General features: G+C 39.3%; 1 protein-coding gene and 1 long non-coding RNA gene across 4 annotated transcripts in view; one reads left to right on the forward strand and one right to left on the reverse strand.

Annotated features, from left to right (window-relative positions):
* Window positions 1-3,523: 3,523 nt before the first annotated feature.
* On the reverse strand, window positions 3,524-5,624 carry LOC118763129. Its single transcript, XR_004998885.1, has 2 exons — window positions 5,540-5,624; window positions 3,524-3,603 (listed from the first exon to the last, which is right to left on the reverse strand). It is a non-coding gene; the product is annotated as an uncharacterized LOC118763129 (long non-coding RNA).
* An 8,792-nt stretch (window positions 5,625-14,416) lies between these two features.
* LOC115211092 (serine/threonine-protein phosphatase 6 regulatory ankyrin repeat subunit A) overlaps window positions 14,417-25,229 on the forward strand; it is an 86,321-nt gene continuing 75,508 nt past the window's right edge. For 2 of the 3 annotated variants that reach the window (XM_029779982.2, XM_029779983.2), the window contains exon 1: window positions 14,419-14,753. The gene's annotated coding sequence lies outside the window, so the exon portion shown is untranslated. Of the gene's footprint in view, window positions 14,754-25,229 lie in introns of all 3 variants that reach the window. The other variant, XM_036502486.1, reaches the window with a different exon arrangement.

Raw genomic sequence — 25,229 nt, forward strand, 5'->3', positions numbered from 1 at the left:
GTGTAATAATGTGGTAAAGAAGCCTGCTTCTTGACTATGATGTTTTCAGTTCAATCCCACTGTGTGGCACTGTCTTACACTACAGCCCTGAGCCGGACAAAGCCTTGTGAATGGATTTGAAGACAAAAACTGGAAGAAGCCTGCTATGTGTATATATATATATATATCTACATACATAATATGATGGTGGCAGGAATATGTGTATGTTTGATATGATGGTTGTGATTGTCATCAATTTACTATAATGGGCATTATGTCTGTCTCTTCCTTTTTCACAGGCAAACAGCTGGACCAATGGTCACAATATTTTTGGGGATTACAAAGGAGGAAATCAGGAAGGATTTTAGCGTAAAAAACGTGAAAAAGTATGATTATTTAGTGGATATTGAGTTTTGTATTAATAAATCACCTTTGATTCTTTTTTGTTAAAATTCCGGCGATGAGGAGTAACTCTGGATTTCCCCACCCCTGCATAGTTCATGAATTTAGAGGGTTTAGATTTGCGATATTATCCCTTTATTTCCCCTCGTAGGTGGACAGATTTGCTATCTTACTATAATGGGCATTATGTCCGTCTGTCCATCTCTTTGTCTGTTTCATCTTCTGCCAATTGAAATCAAAATTGTTTGCACAGGTTGCTCATAGGTCCCAGGTTGCTCATAGCAAAACTCTCCCTGCTGGGGACTTTATGAGCCAGAATTTCCCATTTTATAACTGATGAACAGATATTAGGCTAGTCCATCATGTTAAAGATGTGAGCAGTCCAAGTACAACTAAATGGATCTGACCATCACATGAACCAGAATGAGCAGTCAAAAGTAAAAAGCTACAATATGGGCAGCTAAAGTTCACAAGCACTAAGCTGTTCAGCATGTGTACAAATATCGAGAAAAGAAAAACATTGAAAATTCAATTTAAGAAAATTTACTTTATTATAAATATTTATATTTATATGCAATTACGTAAGTTGTTTCACAAATTTTGGACATTTTTAAAGTTAAGGAACTATAGAGGGTTTTATCACATGTTTTGAGGGGCAGTTCTTATTAGGCTGATGTGAAATGGCCCATTACATATTCTGTCCAAAGCAAGCTGTTAGCCACTTGTTTGAGGACATCACCACTTAATTAAGAAATATCAATTTTTATTTTTGTTTGCCAAAACTTTTATTGAAGATTTCCAAACATTGTGTTACAGTTTCAAATTTTAGTTAGGGATCCATTACATGCCTGTACAATATGTTCCCATAGCTTAAATTTAATACTTCAGCATTGAGATTATGTCAAACGTAATATTTATTCGCGTACTTTTGAATTAATCAAGTATTATCTCATAGCTTCATGATTTTGATTCTGTGGTTTATTATTTATAGAATGACATTGTAGGATTGTCAGAAGAGGCCAGATCTGGGTGGCTTGAACATTAAACAGATAGAATATTTGGACCAGATATGGCTGCTTCAATGCCAAAGTGTCCAATAACACTCTGAAATTCCTAGTCTTCCCACTTTATTTTTCTTCTAATAAAAACTATAGATCAAATATACAGAGAGAAAATATGTTTATATAAAATATAAACCACAACTTAAAACTAACATATTGTACAGATATGTAAATTGTATTGTATTTACTTTGGCCTAAATCTTGATCCTGATACCATTAATCTCCTGAATGAATACCTGTATGTTTAGTCAAGTGACTTTTTTGAGAGAATGATTTACCACAAATATCACAGTGATACGGCTTCTCTACTGTATGAATGCGTTTATGTTTAGTTAAGGTACTACTTCCATAGAATGACTTATCACAAGTATCACAGTGATATGGCTTCTCACCTGTGTGAATACGTTCGTGAATAGTTAAAGTATTTCCTTGATAGAATGATTTCCCACAAATCTCACAGTGATATGGTTTCTCTCCTGTATGAATACGTTTGTGTGTAGTTAAGCGATCCTTATGAGAAAATGATTTATTGCAGATATCACACTGATATGGCTTCTCTCCTGTGTGGATACGTTTGTGAGTAGCCAAAACATTTCCTCGCGAGAAAGACTTACCACATATATCACAATGGTATGTTTTCTCTCCTGTATGAATACGTTTGTGAGTAGTCAAAACATTTCCTCGAGCAAATGATTTACCACAGATATCACAGTGATATGGTTTTTCACCTGTATGAATACGTTTGTGGTTTGTTAAATGTTCATTTTGAGAGAATGATTTACCACAGATATCACAATGATATGGTTGCTCTCCTGTATGAATACGTATGTGTATAGCTAAGCTATTACTTCCAGAGAATGATTTATCACAGACATCACACTGATATGTTTTTTCTCCTGTATGAATAAGTCTATGAGTAGTTAAGTACCCACTTTGAGAGAATGATTTACCACAAATATCACAACGATATGGTTTCTCTCCTGTATGAATAAGTTTATGAGTAGTTAAGTAACCATTCTGAGAGAATGATTTATTACAGATATTACAGTGATATGGGTTTTTCTCCTGTGTGAATGTGTTTGTGAATAATGAGGTTACTGTTTTGAGAGAACGATTTACCACAGATGTCACAGGAATATGGTTTCTCTCCTGTGTGAATACGTTTGTGAATCATTAAGTGATGATTTAGAGAGAATGATTTACCACAAATATCACAGTGATATGGCTTCTCTCTTGTATGAATACATCTGTGTGTAGTAAGGTTGCCCTTTTGGGAGAATGATCTACCACAGACATCACAGTCAAACAACTTTTTCCCTTTCTTAATCCTTTTGTCAATAGGACAGTCAATATTTTCAGACAATGTTTTAAGTTTCACGTTGTTTGCACAAACCTCATTTTCCATCTCGCCTCCACAATATACTAAACTATCCTCAGTTCTAAAATATTCAAGAAGTTCTCTTTTTCTATAAAATGTAATTTGTGTTTGAAGTAAGCAAGTTTTTCTCTCTAAACCTTGAAATCAAAATTTCCACAGCCTTTTTTTGGGGTTGGCAAATTTAGATCCCTGACAACATTATTGAATTTGACCTGGTTAAACTTTTCTGGATCATTTTGATTTTCAAATATGCTGGGATCAAAATCAGTGTCAGACTCCTCAGAGTGCATTACAATATTTCTGGAACATCAACTAATTCTTGAGGTGGCAGACTCTTAAATATTGGAATGGGGGATTTCATTTGAATGTAGCACAGGTCATATACAGTGTCAAAATCAGGACCTGATAGAGCAAAACTGAGTCAAAATTCATGCTCAGTGCATCCGAATATCTACAACTGTCAAATCAGTTAATTCTAAATATATAAATATTTTTTTATCTATTGCTATGTTCCCCATCAGCTGTGATCTTCATCAATATCACAAGATATTGTGAACTTTTTTTTTGTAAATCTGTCCAAGTTAATGAGAACACAAAATCATTTTATAAACATTCCAGTTGAGAAGAAATACTTATCAATAATGTTTCATTGATATTCACCAGATATTTATGTAAAGTTCATCCTGATCTGAATGATATTTTCCTCTACTTGTTAAAAAAATAATAATAATATATGTTGCATCTGATGTAAATACTTCTCTGAGGGCAATATCATCTGATAATCTGTAATAACAGAGTAAAAAAAATAGTGTTAGGTATGGAGAGAATACCTGAAAATAGAGATACAACAGGGGACATTTTTATAAAGACAAACAAGAAAATTTTCACTGAACAATCAAAATCATCCTGTGTTTACACACAAATGTCACTGAATACATATGTATGCTCTGTGCATGAATTTGGAAACTGTGTTGAAGCCCATCGTATATACACAGACTGGCTGTGTGATAAGAAGTTTGCCTCCCACTGTGTAGCACCTTGCGCAAGTGTCTTCTACTGTAGCCTTGAGCTAACCAAAGCCTTGAGAGTGGATTTGGTAGATAGAAACTAAACGATCATCATGTAGGCACAGGTGTGGTTGTGTGGTACAAAACTTGCTTCCCAACCACATGGTTCTGGGTTCAGTCCCACTGTGTGGCACCCTAGGCAAGTGTCTTCTACTATAGCCTTGAGAGTGGATTTGGGAGATGGAAACTAAAAGACCATCATGTAGGCACAGGTGTGGTTGTGTGGTATGAACTTGCTTCCCAACCACATGGTTCTGGGTTCAGTCCCACTGTGTGGCACCCTTCTACTATAGCCTTGATCGACCAAAGCCTTGTGAGTGGATTTGGTAGACGGAAACTGAAAGAAGCCCATTGCCTACCCACACACACACACATATATATATATAAGACCAAAGTGTATGTACGCCGCTATATTTTATATATAAAAAATACAAAAATGGGACAAGAACACAAAACATCCAGACAGACGATACAAGGAAGACCAGGATGGGTCATTAGGAGTTTTCTATCCTCAGACGAGTTCCAGATTATCTTTGCCTTTTTGGCTGGTTATACTCGAGATTGCTCCAATCTGGTCAGCCCCAAGGAAAAACTAAGCTAAGAGCATTAGGTTCCTTGGAAGAAAGCAGCAAATGTATACAAAAACTGGGCATTACTACAGATGTGTGCCCCAATGAATTGGTTTTTTTTTTCTCTGTCTTTCTATAACTTTAGAGTTCAATCGGAATTTGTTGTGAAAACTTTTTCCGCAAGGGTAGAGAGGAATTTCCTCAAAACTGTCTAAAAAACCTGATATTTTTTCATAAAATTTTCTACAAATCTGTTTCAGATGGAGCAGATTACGATTATGAAGGAATTTTATGTAAAAAATAAACTGACAATAAACTTCAGGGCAGAGTTGAATAATTCAATAATTTCGACTTTGTTTCCTCATACATTTTGATGAAATGTGTGAATTATCGCCGCAATTATTATTTTCTTTTCATAAATCAAATTCCAATAAACTCGTAATGTAAGCCATCTGAAAGGCATTTGTTGTAAGACTTATTTTGGATCTTTTCAGTTTGAACGGCAGTTTTTTCTAGCGGTGTCATATGAAATTGTCACCCATAATTATGACCCTAGTATCGATCTATTGCATTTCAATCTGTTTTAGGGTTAGGGTTAGGGGTGGGGGAAAGGGTATCTGTTTTTCTTCACAAATGTAAATAAACCCAATCTGTTTCTTAAACGAGGGACATATTCATACGACACAGAATGTTTTCACCTCAATAGACGTCATTGATTGGTTGAAATTGCAGAAATTGAAGAAAAAAACAACAAATATCTTACAAACTATAGAATTTTCTCAATAAAGCCAAGAGAAAAAGATGTTTTATAAACACATTCTACCAGTATACGAAGTTTAAAAGTGTTTAGTTACGTGGAAATTATTTTAAAAACTGCCGTTCAAACCGAAAAGATCCCTTATTTTAAAATATCCAGCTTTTACACGACTAAAAATCTGTTTAATCATTAATTTTTAGACAAAGTGGTGGAGGATAGAAACAATATTGATGTCCGACAAGCAATATCAATACATTAAAAGTTAGTGGAATCAACGAAAATATACAAAATCAATACATATAATGCTTTTGAGCTTTAATACTTACAGAAATGATGTTTTATGTGACATTGTCGTAAGATTGTGAAACAGTTCGAAGAAAACAATTCGGAAGAAAATAATAAGATGGTCTCAAAACGGAAATGGGGAAGGAAACAATCCTTATGCGCATGCGTGCTCAAATATGCATGCCTACATATACACGTGTATATTTCTTTACTACCCGCAAAGTGTTAAAGACAGAGGGGACAAACAAGGGATTAAGTCGATTACATCGACCCCAGTGCATAACTGGTACTGGGATTGCGCCTTGTCCTGATGAAACATCACTCCTTTTTGATTCACTAAAGCGGATATTTTTTCTTCAAAGCTTGGTTCAAACGCTCTAATTGCTGACAGTAGACTTGAGCATTGATTGTTGCATTAGGTCAGTGGTTTTCAACCAGGGTTCCGCCAGTACAGTCCAGGGGTTCCGCAAGAAGTTACAAAACTGCTAAAATCGGCAGTAATTTGTAATTCTCCTGTGCAGATATGTGTGCATAAGACTATCAAATTATTGTACAGGGGTTCCTTGAGCCAGTGGAATGTTTCCTTGGGGTTCCACTCCAGCAAAAAGGTTGAAAAGCACTGCTCTAACGTATATTTTTTTTAGATGTGACTTCTTTTATATCCTGCAGTTTCGATACCTTATGATTTCAAAATGATTATTCGTCTATTATTCCTTTTACTAATATTTTTTTTAATAGCTCATCCTAACTTAACTTTCAACAGACATGGACTTTACCTCCTGTGTTAGTGGTTGCTTCATAATTATCACAACGGGTATTTTTACAACAAATCTTAAAATACCATATATATTATATTTTGACTTACAACACAAGCCATGAGCAAATTTGTACAGAGCATTCAAGTGATTTGCATGAAAGGCTGAAGAGTAAGAAGCCCTCAATGCCTGTTCCAGAACCTGTGATTTATAAAGAGCAGAAAGATCATGCTATAAACTGCTACTTTTTTAATATTTTTAATTTATGATTTTTTTGTTTGAAACAAAAACAGGTTTGAAATCATATACATCAGCTTAGATTCTGTGCCTAGACCTGTATCACATGATTAAATAACGTCAGTGATAACCCTCCTCAGCCGAGATCAACTCTATTAAAGTTGAACTAGATATTGATGAAGTTAAATTCACTTGGAGAATTGGACTTTCCTCAGGTTCCAAATACAGACCAAAAGAAAGTATGGATCCAATTCTTTTTACAAGATAAAATTTAAGAGACTATCTGCGAGATTTAGAATGAGAAGAAATCAGTCAAGGTTTCCCACGCTTATTTGAAGAAAATACAACAGTATGTTACTATAGATCAAGAAATTTCAACTTAGCAGTTCATTTCAAAATGGATTCTTCTATGACATAAATGAACTTCTTGCAAGTTTATCTAAATGTATTGTATGAAAATGGAAAACATTTATAGATTCATCGCTTTGAAGTTTAAAAGATATCTTATTCCATAATGGTAATATGTAACTATCCCCGTCGATCATTCAGTGCACTTAAAAGAATCTAATTTTAACATGGAAACCTTTTCAGTGCAATTTAATACTGCAATCGCCTGTGGAATGTATGCGAAAATCTTAAAGCAATTGCTATGTTAATGAACATGCAAGCAAAATTCATTAAGAACTGCAACTCTTTATATCTTAAGATTATAATATAAAAGAATGGTCATCATTAATTTCTGAAAGAATTAATACTCAATCAATTCCAGTAGTTTTATTACTTCTTTGCACTAACCTTCACTAAAGGAAGATATTTTGTTTCAATATTGCCCACAAGGGGCTAAACATAGAGGGGATAAACAAGGACAAACAAACGGATTAAGTCGATTACATCGACCCCAGTGCACAACTAGTACTTAATGTATCGACCCCGAAAGGATGAAAGGCAAAGCAGAATTTGAACTTAGAACGTAATGACAGACGAAATACCGCTAAGCATTTCATCCAGTGTGCTAAAGTTTCTGCCAGCTCATCGCCTTCTAAAGGAAGATATTTGTTAAGGTCATAAGTGAAAAATACCAAAATTTTTAGAACCTCAAATAAGAAGAATATTAAAAGATAAAACTTTTGATGAAAATCTCATAGAACATGAGCTAAAAGATTTGACATGAATTCATATAGATCTGTGCTGACTTCTTAAAAATGACTTTTTTATCTTTCCTGTTGAAATGGAATTAAAACTGATTGACACTTTCAGAAATATGAGCGGCCACATGTCTTCTAAAATTACATTTCATGTATTCACACATTTATTTTATTTTCCTGAAAATCCTTGTACAGTTAGTGATGAACAAGAAAATTTTTTCCACAGGAATACTTTGTGGAAACTCAACATTAAGGATTCGGGAATAATGGCAGGCTTAATTCTGGCTGGTGTATTGTGATGACACATATCACATTTACAGAAAAGTCATATTTATCACATTTTTATATTACAGGCATGTATGTATTACATACATACATACATACACACACACACATACATACCTTCATACATACATACACACACACACATACATACGTACGTACGTACATACATACATACATACACTCACACATACATACAAACACACACGCATACATGCATACATACATACACACACACACATACGTACATACATACCACACACATACATACATACATACACACATACACACGCATACATACATACACACATACATACATACACACACACACACATACATACGTACGTACATACATACACACATACATACATACATACATACACACACACACTCATACATACTACATACACACACACTCATACATACATACATACACACACACATACGTACGTACATACATACATATATAACGGGAAGCTTTATGAAAATAGACAAAAGACGAAGGCAGGTGGAAAACAAACGAACAATTGTATTAGTATGGCGCTCAGGAAATATAAATAAAACAAGTCTTTAACGTTTCGAGCCTACGCTCTTCAACAGAAAGATACACAGAAAAGAAACACGGGGAGAAAAAAAACACAGAAAGAAGGAGAGAAAAAAAATGCGTGCAGTAGCTAACGAATCAACATGGCGATCTGATTTCGGCCAGAGGTCAAAGATCAAACATGAGACGCGAGAGCGAAATAAGGGGAGATAATAGAGTTGATAATATGGTTGAAGGACCAGCTAATAGTGCGTAGGAGGGGTCTGGACGTGTGTATGTATAGGGTTGGTGTATGTATTAGTATGTATAAGGGTGTGTGTGTGTATGAGAGAGTATTAGTGCGTAGGATTGGTGTGGACGTGCGTATGTATGGGGTTGGTGTATGTATTAGTATGTATTAGTATGTATTAGTACGTATTAGTATGTATAAGTGTGTGTGTATGAGAGAGTATAAGTGCGTATGAGGGGTCTGGACGTGTGTATGTATAGGGTTGGTGTATGTATTAGTATGTATTAGTATGTATTAGTACGTATTAGTATGTATTAGTTGGTGTATGTATTAGTATGGCACATCATATATGATGTGATGTGTGAAGTCGTGTGGTGTAGTGAGGAGAAGAGGGGGGAGAGGGGGGAAGAGGAGAGGAGGGGGGAGAGAGAGGAGGGGGAGAAGGAAGGGGAGGAGGGGGGAAGGAGGAAAGAGGGAGAGGGGGAGTGAGGGAGCAGAGGGAAGGGAAAGAGGGAAGGAGGGAGGGAGAAAGAGGGAAGAAGGGAAGGGGAGTAGGGGTGAAAGGATGAAGGACTGAAGAAGTAGGGGTCGGGGGGAAAGGATAGGTGAGGAGGGGGGAGAGTTGAGACCAAATGGCGTATAAGAGCGAAGAGAGAAGATTAATTCCTGTTCACGGCGCAAACGGGAATCCGGATGGCCTCTGTGTAAGGACAAACCGAACACAGATAGGTGTTGCAAGGAGTGACCGGTGGAGCGGAAATGGCGTGAGACCGGTGTGTCGTTCGCAAGGTGGATGTCACGAAGGTGTTCCACGAACCGGTCAGCCAAGCGGCGTCCCATTTGTCCGATGTACAAGGAATTGCAGAGAGAGCAGGAGATGCAATAGATAATATTGCTGGAGGTGCAGGTGAAGGAGTGGATGATGGGATAGGGTCGATGGTGGGTGCTAGTGAGGCGGGTGGTGTTGGAGAGGTAAGGGCAAGTGCGGCAACGTGGGCGGGAGCAGGGAAACAAGCCGGGTTGGGAGGTAGGGTCAGGGAAGGAGCTATGGACCAAAAGGTCTCGAAGGTTGTGGGCTCGTTTGAAAGAGGGGAGGGGTCGGTTAGGGAAGAGGTGTGAAGTGGACGGGTCGGACTGGAGATGACGGAAAGCTCGAAGAATGGTGCGTTGGAGACGTAGGGTCGTGGGGTGGTAAGTGAGGGGAAAAGGGAGGCGGGAGACTACAGGGCGGGTTCGGGGAGAGAGAGCCGATACACGGTCCACGGACCGTGCTCTGGCAAGGGCGGTGTGGATAGTGGTGAGGGGGTATCCACGTAGGGTGAAGTGGTGAGCCATACGTTGAGACTGAGTCTCAAAGTCATGGTTGTCACTACAGAGCCTACGTAGACGGAGGAATTGGGAATAGGGGATGGAAAGCTTGGTGTGTTCTGGGTGGGAGGAAGAGAAGTTGAGGTATGAGTGTGAGTCTGTGTGTTTGTAGTGAATGGAGGTGGTAAGAGTGGAGTGAAGAATGCTAACCGAAATGTCGAGGAAGGAGACAGAGGTGTTGGAGATAGTGGAAGTGAAGTGGAGGGCTGGATGGAAAGATTGGACGAAAGAGAGGAAGGAATCTAGATGTTCGCGGGAGAGTGAGGTGGCACCGATAATGTCGTCGATGTAACGACCATATAGTTCGGGAGTGGGACCAGTGAAATTAGAGAATATTTGGGCCTCAACATAGCCAACGAACAGGTTCGCATAGTTGGGGCCCATTCGCGTTCCCATGGCCACTCCCGAGACCTGATGGTAGAACTCGCCCGCGAACGAGAAGCAGTTCAGAGTAAGGACAAGTTCGGCCAGACGAATGAGTGTGGAGGTGTCAGGTACAGGGTTAGAGCGGAGGTCAAGAAAGTGTCGAAGGGCCTGCAGTCCTTCGTGGTGAGGGATAACAGTATAGAGGCTTTGGATGTCCATAGTAAAAAGGATTTTGGAGGAGCCGGGAGGAAAGGAGAAAGAGTTGAAAAGCCGGAGAGCATGGTTGGTATCGTGGATGTGGGAGGGAAGAGATGCCACTAGGGGGGCAAGGACATGGTCGAGGTATTTAGAGATGAGCTCCGTGGGGCAGTTACAGGCGGAGACGATGGGGCGGCCAGGGTTGTTGGGTTTGTGGATTTTGGGGAGGAAGTAAATGGTGGGGGTACGTGGGGTTTGCACAATTAGGTTGGATGCAGTGCGGGGGAGACGGGAGGACGAGATGAGGTCGTTGACAGTAGAGGATACCGTCTGTTGGTAGCTACGTGTGGGGTTAGAGGGCAGAGGGGAATAGAAGGAGGTGTCATTGAGTTGGCGGAAAGCCTCGGCCCTATAGAGGTCCACGCGCCACACCACTACAGCTCCACCCTTGTCAGCCGGTTTGATGATAATGTCAGCGCGCCGTTGGAGGGAACGGAGAGCCAAGAGCTCAGCCGGGGAGATGTTGAGGCGGTGTTGGCGCCTGGAGAAGTTGAACCGCTCCAATGCACGCTGACAAGCGCCCGCGAAAAGATCCACTGCTAGGATCTGGCCAGGGGCAGGCGTCCACGGGGATGGTCGGCGGCCCAGGCCAGTGAAGCAATCCTCTTCGTTGGGTGTGGGTGGCGAGTCGTGGTAATGCGCACCCAACCGGACACGGCGCACAAAGCTGTGGACATCAACTCGCGTCTGGAATTCCTTACAGGATGGAGTGAGGGGAATGAAACGCAGACCCCTACCAAGGACGGAGCGTTCAGCCGCAGAGAGGGGAAGATCGGGGGGAATGGTAACAACAGACGGAAGTGGAGAAGGGGTGGGTGGAATAGAAGTAGGAGGGGTGGTAGGTCTCGTGGAGGTCTGAGGGGGAGGGATTGGGGAGGTGTGTGGGGGGTGGTTGGGCGGGGCAGTAGGGTTAGGTGTAGGTGGATACACACACACATACATACATACATACATACACACACACATGCATACATACATACATACACACATACATACATACATACACACATACACACACACACACACACATACATACACACATACATACATACATACATACATACATACATACATACATACATACATACATAGGCGCAGGAGTGGCTGTGTGGTAAGTATCAGGCGCATGTGTATCTGTGTGGTAAGTAGCTTCCTTACCAACCACATGCATGGCACCTTTGGCAAGTGTCTTCTACTTTACCCTCGGGCCGACCAAAGACTTGTGAGTGGATTTGGTAGATGGAAACTGAAAGAAATCCATCGTATATAATGTATATATATATATATATATGTGTGTGTGTGTGTGTATGTGTATAACTTCCTAAACATTTGTGTCTTTGTGACTGTACCAATAATAATGGCGCTCAAAAGAATCATAAAAAGAAAAAAAGACAGATGAAATAATTTGCTAATCATTCCAGTTTTTTACATTCTGAGTTCTATCCCCCAAAACCTGTCAAGTACTGAAGTCAATGGTATCACCTAAACCCTTCCTCTCAAAATTACTGGCCTTGTATCTAAGTCAGAAACTGTTGTTATCATCATCGTCTAAGAATAAGGCGGTAAGCTGATAGTGCGTCGGACAAAATGCTTAGCAGCATTTTTTCCAACTCTTTATATTCTGAGTTCAAATCACACTGAGATCAACTTTGTCTTTCATCCTTTCCAGGTCGTTACAATATGTACCAGTTGAGTTCTGGAGTTGATAAATTTCAGGTCTTGTGCCTATACTAGAAGGGATTATTATAATCTAAGAATGCTGAAGATGTAGTAATTTAAACTAAATACACTAACATAGCTTATTAAATACCATAAACATTTATTTATCCGTTTCTATTATACTTTAAACTAACTTAAAAGCCACATTCACTGCAGACTTTTAAGCTAGCTCCAGCAGAGGGATAATTGGACCTACAGCCCAAAACTAAAGAGGAAAGGAATAATAAAGCATTTATTGGTATCCTAGCATCTCAGATTTATATCACAGAGTATCACATTTGGAGAATTTCGTATCAGTGTGACATCTGGAAATCACTGTAAAGCAGCAGGATAAACAATATTCTTGTTTTTACCATTTGGTATGAGTATGGAGAGATTGTTGCCATTTCCAAATCTAGAACAACCAACATAGAGCTGACCATGAGAAAAGCACTGCTGCATGAAATGAAGTTTAGTAATTTTGATTGATTGTCTTTGACTCTTGTTAATTGACATTGCAAAACTAACTCTTACTGGAAATTGAAGTCTCTTGAATTCAAAGGGCATGTCTACTAGAATCAGGGGAATTCTTGAAATAAACACATTTTCTCCCTTTCCTTGTCCAGTGAGGATTGTTGCTTCCCAAAGATGTGGATGCATTTATCTGACAATCAGTCTTGCTCCATTGCACAGCTTTGGGGGATCCAGATTTTTCAAAAGTATGATTGGAACTCCTTTTTTCAATGTCAGTTTGTGAGAAGGCATTCTAGGAAGATCCAAAGAGTTAAGAAACTCAATAGTTAGTATTATTATATATATATATATAATCATAGGTAGTGGGTAGCGATTTTCTTCACTACTTCAGGGAGTGGCGACCCTGCCTGACATGACTCCTGGCTGAAGTACCTGGTATGGGCCCCTATCCAGGGTTACGAAAAAGAGACACCCTTCAAAGAAATCTGTAGTGGAGCCCCGTAGGCGGTTTAGTGTTTGACCCGACACTCTTCCGACAGCTCCTGCAACTAAGCTGGTGCCAAACATAATGCTCTGCACACCTTTAGGCTAAATCAGCAATGTCAAGAGAGGAATCCTGACTATTGGGCTACCCAGGATTTTCTTTCATCTAGCCCAGGCCTGCGCAAAACTGGAGAGGACATGAAATGTAAAAACCAGACTGGGTTAGTTTATGCGCAACACTATTGTCTCCCGAGACAAAAGGATGCCAACAATAATATAAATATTCTGGTTTTGAGTCTGTGCTTGTCCGCCACCACCGCTTGATAACTGGTGTTGATGAGTTTACGTTCACATAACTTAACAGTTCGGTAAAAGATGTCAATAAAAATAGTACCAGGCATAAAAAAGACAGAACTGATGTCAATTTGTTCGATTAAAATTTTTCAAGGCGGTGCTCCAGCGTGGTCGCAATCTGATGACTGAAAAAGATAGAAGAACCACTAAATTCCTTAGTAAAACTTTAAGCTGAGGGAGGTAACTCTTGCTCACCTATCTCAGTAACACTATGGCTCTGAAACCTCTCGCGGTCGCTTTACCTGCTAGAAATAGCAACCCAAATGCTTTTAAATCAGATCCTAATATTGGATATTCAAGAACCAAATGAAGGGCAGATTTTCAGTCCCGGGATCATCCTGATTCCAAAAAGGTATAATATGTCTATGTAAAGCAAATGTAGACTGAGAGACAGGGGTCCCAGATGGACAGAAAGAATTTCGTATTTATTAATATAGAAGAGAAAAATTCTTTCCAGTATAATATAAGGCCTGAAATTTGACGTGATGGGAGAGGGACTAGTTAATTACATCAACTCCAGTTCTTAACAGATACTAAATTTATCGACCCGGAAAGGATAAAAGGCAAAGATGACTTCACCGGAATTTGAACTCAGAATGAAAAACCGAAAGAAATGTCATTAAGAATTTTTCCAGCGTGCAAAACGATTCTGACAGGTCGCCGACTTTTTTAAGAGAAAGAAATTTCTTCAGTTCTTCAGAATGTTGTTGTTTCCCTTCTAATAATTACCTCCCCTAGCTGCTATGTAGCATCAATCGCTTCTGCTTCTGCTTGTGGTTCCATTCTAAAAACAAAAACAAAACCCCCAAATCGCAATGCTGTGAATCAAATGTCAAACGAGACATTATTTACTGAGGATACGATATGCACTATTCACCACATCGTTCTTGCATAAATTAAGTATTCAGATATAAAAAAAACAAGTTGTTGTGGTATATATAAACACGTTATACTTTCCAATATTGCGCAATGTTTACTTGGTGATCAGCTGGAGATGTGACAACACCGATCAGTGAATAGTAAATAAGAACTGAATTTTAACGTATGTCATATGCTTCAGAAGTAAGTATATTTATGTTTATTTATTTATTATATAATTCGCTACAAAAAAAATTCTTAAATTATTATGATTGTATTAGATGGAGTACGTATAATTGTCATAGAATTCCTGCATGTTTCCTACAAGAATCGAGCCATTTCACTCTGATTACATCGCTAACACCCTGAGAAAGCCCAAAATCGTAACAGTTACCTACAATCCTTCGGGCAATATACTTACAAATATATAACCGTCGGCTTACAACGAACTCGAGTTTTCGATTCGGTTGGCATTGCTTCGTTTTGTATTCTCATTAATAACATTGTGAAGGCATGGGTACCTCAACGACACATTACGTCTTGTTTTATAAAACAAAATCATCATAACACATATAACCCCATGCAAATATCATGTAAAACATTTAAGTGGTGACATGTGAGCGCGCGCGCATGTCTAGGCGCAGGCGTGACTGTGTGGTAAAAAGCTTGTAACCCAACCACATGGTTCTGGGTTCAGTCCCACTGCGTGGCACCTTGGGCTAATGCTTTCTACTATAGCTTCAGTCGACCAAAGCCTTGTGTATACATGTATATATATTTGTGTGTGTGTGTGGTATTATATATAGGCGTCCCTATACAATAGAGTCTGAAATAACCTAGTAAGCCAAAAATTGTGATTTCTTCAAGTGTGTATGTTTAAACATAGTAAATAATGAGTTTGAAAACAAAAAAATGAGAGGAAGAGAGGATATTATTTAGTCACCTACAACCCATTCACCTTTCATAAAGGTCATCAGTTTTAACTTGCTTTTTTATTTTTTAAGAAGTACATTTTAAAGTTCAGTATAATTTTGAAAAAACGTGAAGTCAGATGTTTAAAACATAAATCTGAACAAAAATATCAAAAGAAAATAAACACTGAAAAATTACAAAAGAAGTGGGGTGGATGTAAAATTTCCATTCTTTTAAAAAATCTTTTCTTGTAATAATTGTTGTCTGTGATGCTTAAAGCATGGAACATCATCATCATCCTCATCATTTAGCGTCTACTGTCCATGCTGTCATAGGTTGGATGGATCGACTGGAACCGGTAGGCTGGAGAGCTGCACCAAGTTCCAGTCTTATTTGGCATGATTTCTACAGCTAGATGCCCTTCCTAATGCCAACCACTCCAAGAGTGTAATAGATGCCTTTTTATGTGCCACTGGCATGGGTGCCAGTTATGTGACACCAGCATTGGCCACAACTATGCTTTCACTTGGTTTGACGTGTCTTCTCAAGTACGACATATTACCAAAGATCTCAGCCACTTACCATCACCTCAATAAAGCCCCACATTTGAAGGGTGCTTTTTACATGCCACTGGCAAGAAATTGCATTTTTTTTTTTTTTTTGCATTCTAGTTAATTTTCCAACTCTTTTTCTGTAAGAACACAATATATAAATGTATAAATGTCTGTTTTATGTCAAGGTATAAATAAAAACAATTTAACTTTAAATTGAAGGGTTACTCAATGCTTTTTAGTTGAGAAGTTCATTGAACTTTTACAAAGAAAAGGTTCACAAGTTGATAGTGACTTTGAAGTTTCAGCTTGCTCACTTTGTCAGACTGCCTGTCAAAGGTGAGTGAGTGGTGACAGTGGTGGCATGGAGGAGATGGGAATGGTAATGGAGATGGAGATGGTGATGGTGGTCTTAGCTCTTGATGGAATCAGCAACAGTGTCATGACATGATGCATGTCTTTGACATCTGGGGTTTTTTTTTCTTTTTACCTAATGGAGCTCATTTCTCTCCAGGGCAGTTTCTTCCAGTGGGAACATGTGTGCGCATGTGTGTGTGTATGTATGTGTGTGTATGTGTGTTTGTGTGCATATGTACATACATATGTGTGTGTGTGCATATATGTGTTTGTGAGGGGGTAGAGAGGGAGAGAAGAAGAAGAAGAAGAGGAGGAGGAGGAAGAAGAAGAAGAAGAATAGACCTAGTACTTCACTGTACTTAATTCGTGGATCCAAAAGCATTGACCTAAGAAATGCAAGAGGAATGTTAATGAATGCTACGTTCGTGAAAGTTAGAGTTGCATGATGGTGCAACATGCAATATTCTACAAAAACATGTCTGGCCACTAGGAAATATCCTTCTTGAAAACAGGTAAGGGTGCGCAACAGGAAAGGCTTCCAACTGCAGAAAAATCTGTCTCAGTAAACATTGTCTAGCCCATGCAAGCATGGATAACTAAACATTGTTTGTTTGTTCCTTCTCGAGCCATGCCTGGCTCATAAGGGCCAGTTTCCCAGTTTCCTTGGTGTATAGGTTCCCCACCTGGACAGGACACTGGTTCGTCGCAGGGGAGCTGCAAGATGCAGGAGGAAAGAGTGAGAGAAAGTTGTGGCGAAACAGTCAGCAGAAGTTCACCATTACCTTTTGCCAGAGCCACGTGCAGCTTAGGTGTTTCGCTCATAAACACACACATCGCCCGGTCTGAGATTCGAACTCGCAATCCCTCAACTGTGAGTCCGCTGTAAACATTAAAATGATGATAATGATAATGATGATGATGATGATGATGATGATGGCAACAACGATGACAACAATGAGGGGGATACAGTATTATCTAGAATCTCATCTTTAAATTTTTATTACTCGTTTTAAGAGTAATAAGGATTGATTTGAGGGTGACTTGGCTGCTATTTCCAGCATGTCAAGTGAACACATAGAGACGCCCTTGTTGGTTCAATTACAATTCATTTATTTATTTATTTATTTATTTGTTTGTTTTTCTTGATTTTTTGATAAGAGGTTAATGACAATTTTATGTAACGAGGAGAATGGTGTTTTTGGTTTTCTTCTGTTTACCAAAATCAACCAGTTTTGTTTATCTTTCATTAGCTTTCAGAAACACATTATCCTGTTTAAATAAAACTAGGTCCCTGTTTTTATGTGCTGGCTACCACTGTACAAAGATCATCCAGAGCAATATGGTTATTATTAATGAGGGCATCATTAGCCTACAGCACTGCCTTATTTGCATCTACCGAGGGCAACAGGAAACTGTTCCATGAAATAGTGGCCCAGTTATTTTCAGAGACCTCTGCTCTGGCTTTGACTTATTTTGTATGTGATAGGCAGAGTGCAACACATATTACCACAGTAAGTCTTGAGCAAATGATGAAGCTTCTATGTGGTCACCAGAGAAGCTAAAAATAGCAGCCAAATCTGTCTGAGATTATGCCACACTATCATTTAAAAAATGGATGTACAGGATAATATAATTTAAGTTATGGTTATTGGCCCAGTTATTTTCAAAGACCTCTGCTCTGGCATTGACTTATTTTGTATGTGATAGGTGGAGTGCAACAGATATTATTGAGCCACTGATGAAGCTTCTATGTGGTCACCAGAGAAGCTAAAAATAGCAGCCAAAGACAAAATTTATAAATTTACTTTATACATTGCAAGTTAACGACTTTCCTGTGCCTGATGAGATCTCATTTTATTTTAATAATCATTACTAGCTTTATCTCTTTTACTCTTTTACTTGTTTCAGTCATTTGGCTGCAGCCATGCTGGAGCACTGCCTTTAGTCAAACAAATCGATCCCAGGACTCATTCTTATAAGCCTAGTACTTATTCTATCAGTCTCTTTTGCCGAACCTCTAAGTTACAAGTACATAAACATACCAGCATCTATTGTCAAGTAATGGTGGGGGGATAAACACAGACACATAAACACACACACACACACACATATACAATGGGCTTCTTTCAGTTTCCGTCTACCAAATCTACTCACAAGGCTTTCGTCGGCCCAAGGTTATAGTAGGAAACCCTTGCTCAAGGTGTCACACAGTGGGACTGAACCCAGAACTATGTGGTTGGTAAGCAAGCTACTTACCACACAGCCAATCTTGTGCCTATAATAATATAATTACTACTATAGGTAAATTTAGTATATTAATTACATTCGAGCGAGGTTGTGGCCAGTGCTGCTGGACTGGCTCCCATGCAGGTGGCATGTAAAAAACACCATTTGAGCATGGCCGTTGCCAGTACCACCTGACTGGTCCTCATGCTGGTGGCACGTAAAAGCACCCACTACGCTCTCGGAGTGGTTGACGTTAGGAAGGGCATCCATCTGTAGAAACTCTGCTAGATTAGATTGGAGCCTGGTGCAGCCATCTGGTTCGCCAGTCCTCAGTCAAATCGTCCAACCCATGCTAGCATGGAAAGCGGACGTTAAACGATGATGATGATGATGATGTTACCTCTCCATTCAAGTCATTGCTAAAGCCTAATGCCTCCTTCAGTATGTCCAATGCCCTTTTGGGGAGCAGTACTGTCCATATTGAGAACCTCTGACCTATACCAAACATGAGCAACCTGAAGCCTGAAGGCTACGTGCAGCCCATGACATTATGAATGGCTGACTTAAAAAGAATACTTGAATGCAGCTTGCTTCTCAAGAAAGGTTGCCCATGCCTGGTTGGGACAAACTGGACTGGTATGGGGTTGAACAATAACAACAATGACAACAACAACATTAGACTGGGCAGGTGAACAATGTACTGGACTACAAAATACTACAGGATGATAGATACATTTAGATAAATATTTAGGTCAGCTTTGATTGATTAAGTATTCTAGTAATGACCATCCCAGACACAGGGCACAGTGTGTTGCTTTATGTTTTGTAAGACAAGGTAATAACCTGTCAGCAGTATATTTAGCCATATGCTACAATATCACTGTTTTAACATCTGGTGTGTGTGTGTGTTTGTATCATCTTTATTGTCCTTTAACATCTCTTTTCTAGCCTGACATGGGTTGGATAGTTTGACAGAAACTGACAAATTACAGAACTTCAGTGTCTGCTCTGAGGTACCCATATCATTGTTGTCATCATCATTGTCATCGTCATCATCATTATTATCATCAGCTTGCTTACGAACCACATGGTTCTGGGTTCAATCCCACTGCATGGCACCTTGGGCAAGTGTCTTCTACTATAGCCTCGGGCTGACCAAAGCCTTGTGAGTGGATTTAGCAGATGGAAACTGAAAGAAGCCTGTCATATATATGTATATATATTTGCGTGTGTTTGTGTTTGTCCCCCCCAACATCGCTTGACAACCGTAACTTAACGGTTCGGCAAAAGAGACCGATAGAATAAGTACTAGGCTTACAAAGAATAAGTCCTAGGGTCGATTTGCTCAACTAAAGCATGGCCACAATCAAATGACTGAAACAAGTAAAAGAGTATCCATATTCCATATTGCCATTGAATTGTCATCATCGTTTCACATCCACTTTTCCATGCTTGCATGAATGACATAATATGTTAAGACAAGTGATTCTACTACATCTCTTGCATGTCCATAGAATATATTATGCACTGCTTTTAGAGTTTATACCTACTCCTTTTCTAGATACTGAGTCAGGCCATTTACCTGAAGGAACCAGGGTTCAGCCATCTTTCCTACTTACTAAAACTTTAGTCATACAGGATAACCTTAAAGCCACTCAATTCCAAGTTTTGTTCCCATGGCTGGAATTTCTTTAATTCCTTTACAGATCCACTAAGAGGACAAGGTCATCAACAGGCTACATGTGTGCATGTGTGTGTGTGTGTGTGTGTGCGTGTGTGTGTTTGTGTGTGTGTGTGTATGTGTGTGTGTGTGTGTGTGTGTGTGTTGTGTGTGTGTGTGTGTGAGCATTTTTTACATCTGCTATTTCCATGCTGGCATGGATGGGGTGAAATTTTTCACAATCACATTCTACAGCCAGGTGCCCTTCATGATACCAACCCATACTTGGTTTGAAGTAGAATATTTTATTCACCATCTTCACATGCCGAATGATTGCCAAATGTTTTGTTTACGAAATATATAAACAACATCACTGTTGCTGATGTTGTGCCAATGTAAGGACACATGGAAAAAAAAACAACACACACACACATACACACGCACACACACACACACACACACACACACACAACACACACACACACACACACGTACATACACATAAATACATGCAAGATGGAGGTGGTGTTGATAGAGAGCATTTGTGTGTGTGTGTGCATGCGTGCACACAATAATTAAAATGTAATAATGTTACATCATGTTGCTGAATTTTACACACACACACACACACACACACCTCTATATGTATATCCATCAAGTGATCTATATATTGGCCCTCTGCATTTTCCTTTGTGAAACAGAAAGGTGCCCCCTCTCAAAGACTTTTGCAGAGAAGATTGAGGACTTCAATAGCAGAGCCCTGAGAACTATCGAAGATATCAGACAGTACCATCATGTTTTCAACCAAGAACTGCATGCACACACATCAAGCCATAGCCTCCCTCCTCATAGCTATCTGTCACATGCTCTTACACAGATATGCCTTCTGTCTCCCACTAGATCATCCCACCAGGGCTTTACTCCCATTTGATGTAGCAGGTACAGGCTGGAAGAGGCTCCACAGCAGGCCCTGCACCAGATGGCTAGACATGATTAAGGAAAATCTCCAGAGGCTCAATGTCATCTTAGAGGGTGCAGAGGGGATGGAATGGGACTGCCAGTGATGGAGGGCACTGGGGCAGACCTGGTCAGCTCTATGCATGATGGTATCTCTGGGACTACTAGCCTGGGATGGCCCCCAGCACATGCCATCAAGCAAGAGTACAAAGCAAAAGCAAAAGAAGCAAGCAAGCAGGATATGGCCACAACCTTAGGGCTGAAACATATAAAAGAATATATATATATATATATAAGTAAATGAATGGAGTTGAACACAGATGTTATTAAAATTCTTCGACATATGTTTCGAAGACAACATTGATTTTATTCCAATGCTACCCTGGTAACTGTTTATTGAATTTTCCATGTTAACGGTAAACAAAGGATAATTCATTCATCCATTTATATATATATATATATTATATGTCATCATCATCATCATCATTTAATATCTGTCTTCCATGTTGGCATGGGTTGGATGGTTTGACAGGAGCTAGCGGACTGCACCAAGCTCTACTGTCTGTTTTGGAATGGTTTTTATGGTTGGATGCCCTTCCTAACACCAACCACTTTACAGAGTAGACTGGGTGCTTTTTGCATGGCACCAGCACTGCCGAGGTCTGTTTTGTCATGGTTATTTTGTGGCTGGATGCCCTTCCTAATGCCAACCACTTTACAAAGCGGGTTAAGTACTTTATGTGTGTGCGTGTGTGTGCGAATGTGTTTGTCTAGACTACCACCACTTGACAACTGGTAATGGTTTGTTTATGTTCCCATAACTTAGCAGTTCAGCAAAACGACCCCCAACAGAATAAATACTAGATATTGGACAGTGTCCCCTGCTGGGACTCTACCTTGATAGGTTTTTGCTGAACAAATTAACCTCAATAAGTAATGGATTCAATTTGTTCATCAAAAAACCTTCTAAGGCAGTGCTCCAGCATGGCCACTGTCCAACGCCTGAAACAAACGAAAGATAGATCTAGTTAGACAGTAGCATGTAACGTGATGAAAATTTGGTTTCTATTTTTAGCAAGTTAGGTGGACTATGTAGAGGCTCCCTCATTCGTTTCGTTTTAGTATGTTTCCACGTTGAAGTAGCAGACAACAGATATAGAGACAAAAGATGTAAGTAAACAACTTGGTATGTAAACAATAAAGCCGAATTAGTCACATTATCTCCCACTTTCTGGCTTTTCTTAGTAACACAGTTTTTGGCTGACAAGAACAAGGAATGTCAGTAAAACGTGTGTAAGTGTGTAAGTGTGCCTGTTATGTGTGTGTGTGTGAGAGTGAGTGTATGGTATGTATGTGTGTGTGGAGGTTTACCTGCATTCATATTCTTGTTTATGCTTTTTTAATTTACAACTCAATATTTATGTATGTTTGTATCTATCTATTTATCTATCTATCTATCTATCTACCTCCCTACATATCTATCTATCTTTCTGTTTGCTTGTCTGTCTGTGTACCTGTCTGTCTGTCTATCTGTCTGTCTGTCTGTCTATCTGTCTGTCTGTCTGTCTATCTATCTATCTATCTATCTATCTATCTATCTATCTATCTACTTATCTATCTATTTATCTATCTATCTATCTATCTATCTATCTATCTATCTATCTATCTATCTATCTATCTATCTATCTACTTATCTATCTATCTATCTATCTATCTATCTATCTATCTATCTATCAATTTAGCTATCTATCTATCTACTTACCTATCTATCTATCTAAGTATCGAGGTCAATTCATTCAACTAAAAATTCTTCAAGGTGGTGCCCCAGCATGGCCACAGTCTAATGACTGAAATAAGTAAAAGATAAATTATGGATAAATAGAGAGACAGACAGATAGGCAGGTAGATATATATATATATATAGATAGATAGATAGATAGATAGATAGATAGATATCCTTATTAGCCAGGTAGGGCTGAACACAGAGGAGACAAATCAATGTAGAACTTTTCTTTTCGAAAGAAAGAAAGAAAGAAAGAAAGAAAGAAAAAATAATGTGATCAAAAGGGATCGAAAGCATTTGGGATGTGTAAACAGCATAATAAGGTGGGGTAAAAGTGTAAAACAGATTAGGTTTATCTGTGGAAAGAAAAGCCTAGGGAAAAGACCATGGTAACCTCAGACAGGGAAAGAAACACATGAGAGCAAAGCTCTCACTCTCTCTTTTGTATTTACAGGATCATGCTAAAGCAGTTTCATCATTCACACGTACATTATTATATTTAAAACTTGTATTTATTCTATTGTTCTCTTTTTGGAACATAAACACACTGACACCTACTATCACGCGGTTGGTGGGAACATACACAGACATAAATACATACACACACACACACACACACGCGCGTGCACACACACACACACATACACACACGCACATATATCCAGTTTCTGTTAACCAATTCTACTTTGGTCAGCCCATGGCTATAGTAGAACACAATTTCCCAAGGACTGAACCCCAAACCTCATGGTTGAGAAACAAGCTTCTTACCATGTGTGTATGTGTGCATGTTTACAGGTATGTATGTTTGTGTGTTTTAAGAATGAGTGTATATGAACGAATGCATGCTTTATTTTGCGATCTATTTAAATTCTTCACAGAGTTCAAGCCAATCACACACACAAATATACACACCCACATATGTATATACATACATACAAGCAATTGGCTTCTTTCAGTTTCTTATTTCTTTATTGCACACAAGGGGCTAAACATAGAGGGGACAAACAAGGACAGACAGAGGGATTAATTCAATTACATCGACCCCAGTGCATAACACTGGTACTTAATTTATCGACCCCGAAAGGATGAAAGGCAAAGTCGACATTGGTGGAATTTGAACTCAGAACATAACGGCAGACGAAATACTGCTAAGCATTTCGCCCGGCATGCTAACGTTTCTGCCAGCTTGCCACCTTCATAAGCTTCTTTCAGTTTCTGTTTTCAAGATCTACTTTGGCCAGCCTGTGGTTGCAGTAGAAGACATTTGCCAAAGGTCTCACACAGTGGGCCTGAACACAGAATCATGTGGTTGGGAAACAAGCTGCTTACCATGTGCATATGTGTGCATGTTTGCAGACATGTTTGTGTGCGTGTTTTATGTATATGCGTATATAAACAAATGCATGCTTTTCTTTGCAATTCATTTAAATTCTTCATAGAACTCAAGTCAGTCACCAACAAAGTTACATGGCTTTTTTCTTTCATTTTTTTCTTTTTGTGTCAATTACATCATCATTATCATCATCGTCGTCATCATTTAACGTCCACTTTCCATGCTAGCATGGGTTGGATTATTTGACACAGGATTGGCGCACCAGATGGCTGCACCAGGCTCCAGTCTGATCTGGTAGGGTTTCTACAGCTAGATGCCCTTCCTAACGCCAACTACTCTGAGAGTGTAGTGGGTGCTTTTACATGCCACCGGCATGAGTGCCAGTCAGGTGGTACTGGCAACGGCCACACTCAAATGGTGTTTTTTACATGCCACCTGCACAGGAGCCAGTAAGGCGACGCTGGTAACGATCATGCTCGAATGTTTTTTTCATATGCCAATAAGGCGACACTGGTAACGATTATGCTTGAATGGTGCTTTTTACGTGCCACCGGTATGCTCTAGCAACGATCATGCTCGGATGGTGCTCTTAGCGCTCCACTAGCACAGATGCCAGTCATCGAATTTGATTTCAATTTCACTTGCCTCAACAGGTCTTCACAAGCAGGTATTTCTGAATATGTGAAAAAATAAAATTTGAAAGATAAAAACCAGCCTGGCTTTCACTGGTACAGATATGTGTACATTTATGGATAAGTATGTTAATGTATATTTTTTCTTATATAATGGCTGTGCATCATCATCATCATTTAACATCCATTTTCCATGCTGGCATGGGTTGGATGGTTTGACTTAAAACTGATAAGCTAGGGAGCTACACTAGGCCCCAATCTGGTTTGGC

The sequence above is a fragment of the Octopus sinensis genome, linkage group LG4 (genome assembly GCF_006345805.1).
Source record: "Octopus sinensis linkage group LG4, ASM634580v1, whole genome shotgun sequence".
In the NCBI taxonomy this organism is placed as follows: Eukaryota; Metazoa; Mollusca; class Cephalopoda; order Octopoda; family Octopodidae; genus Octopus; species Octopus sinensis.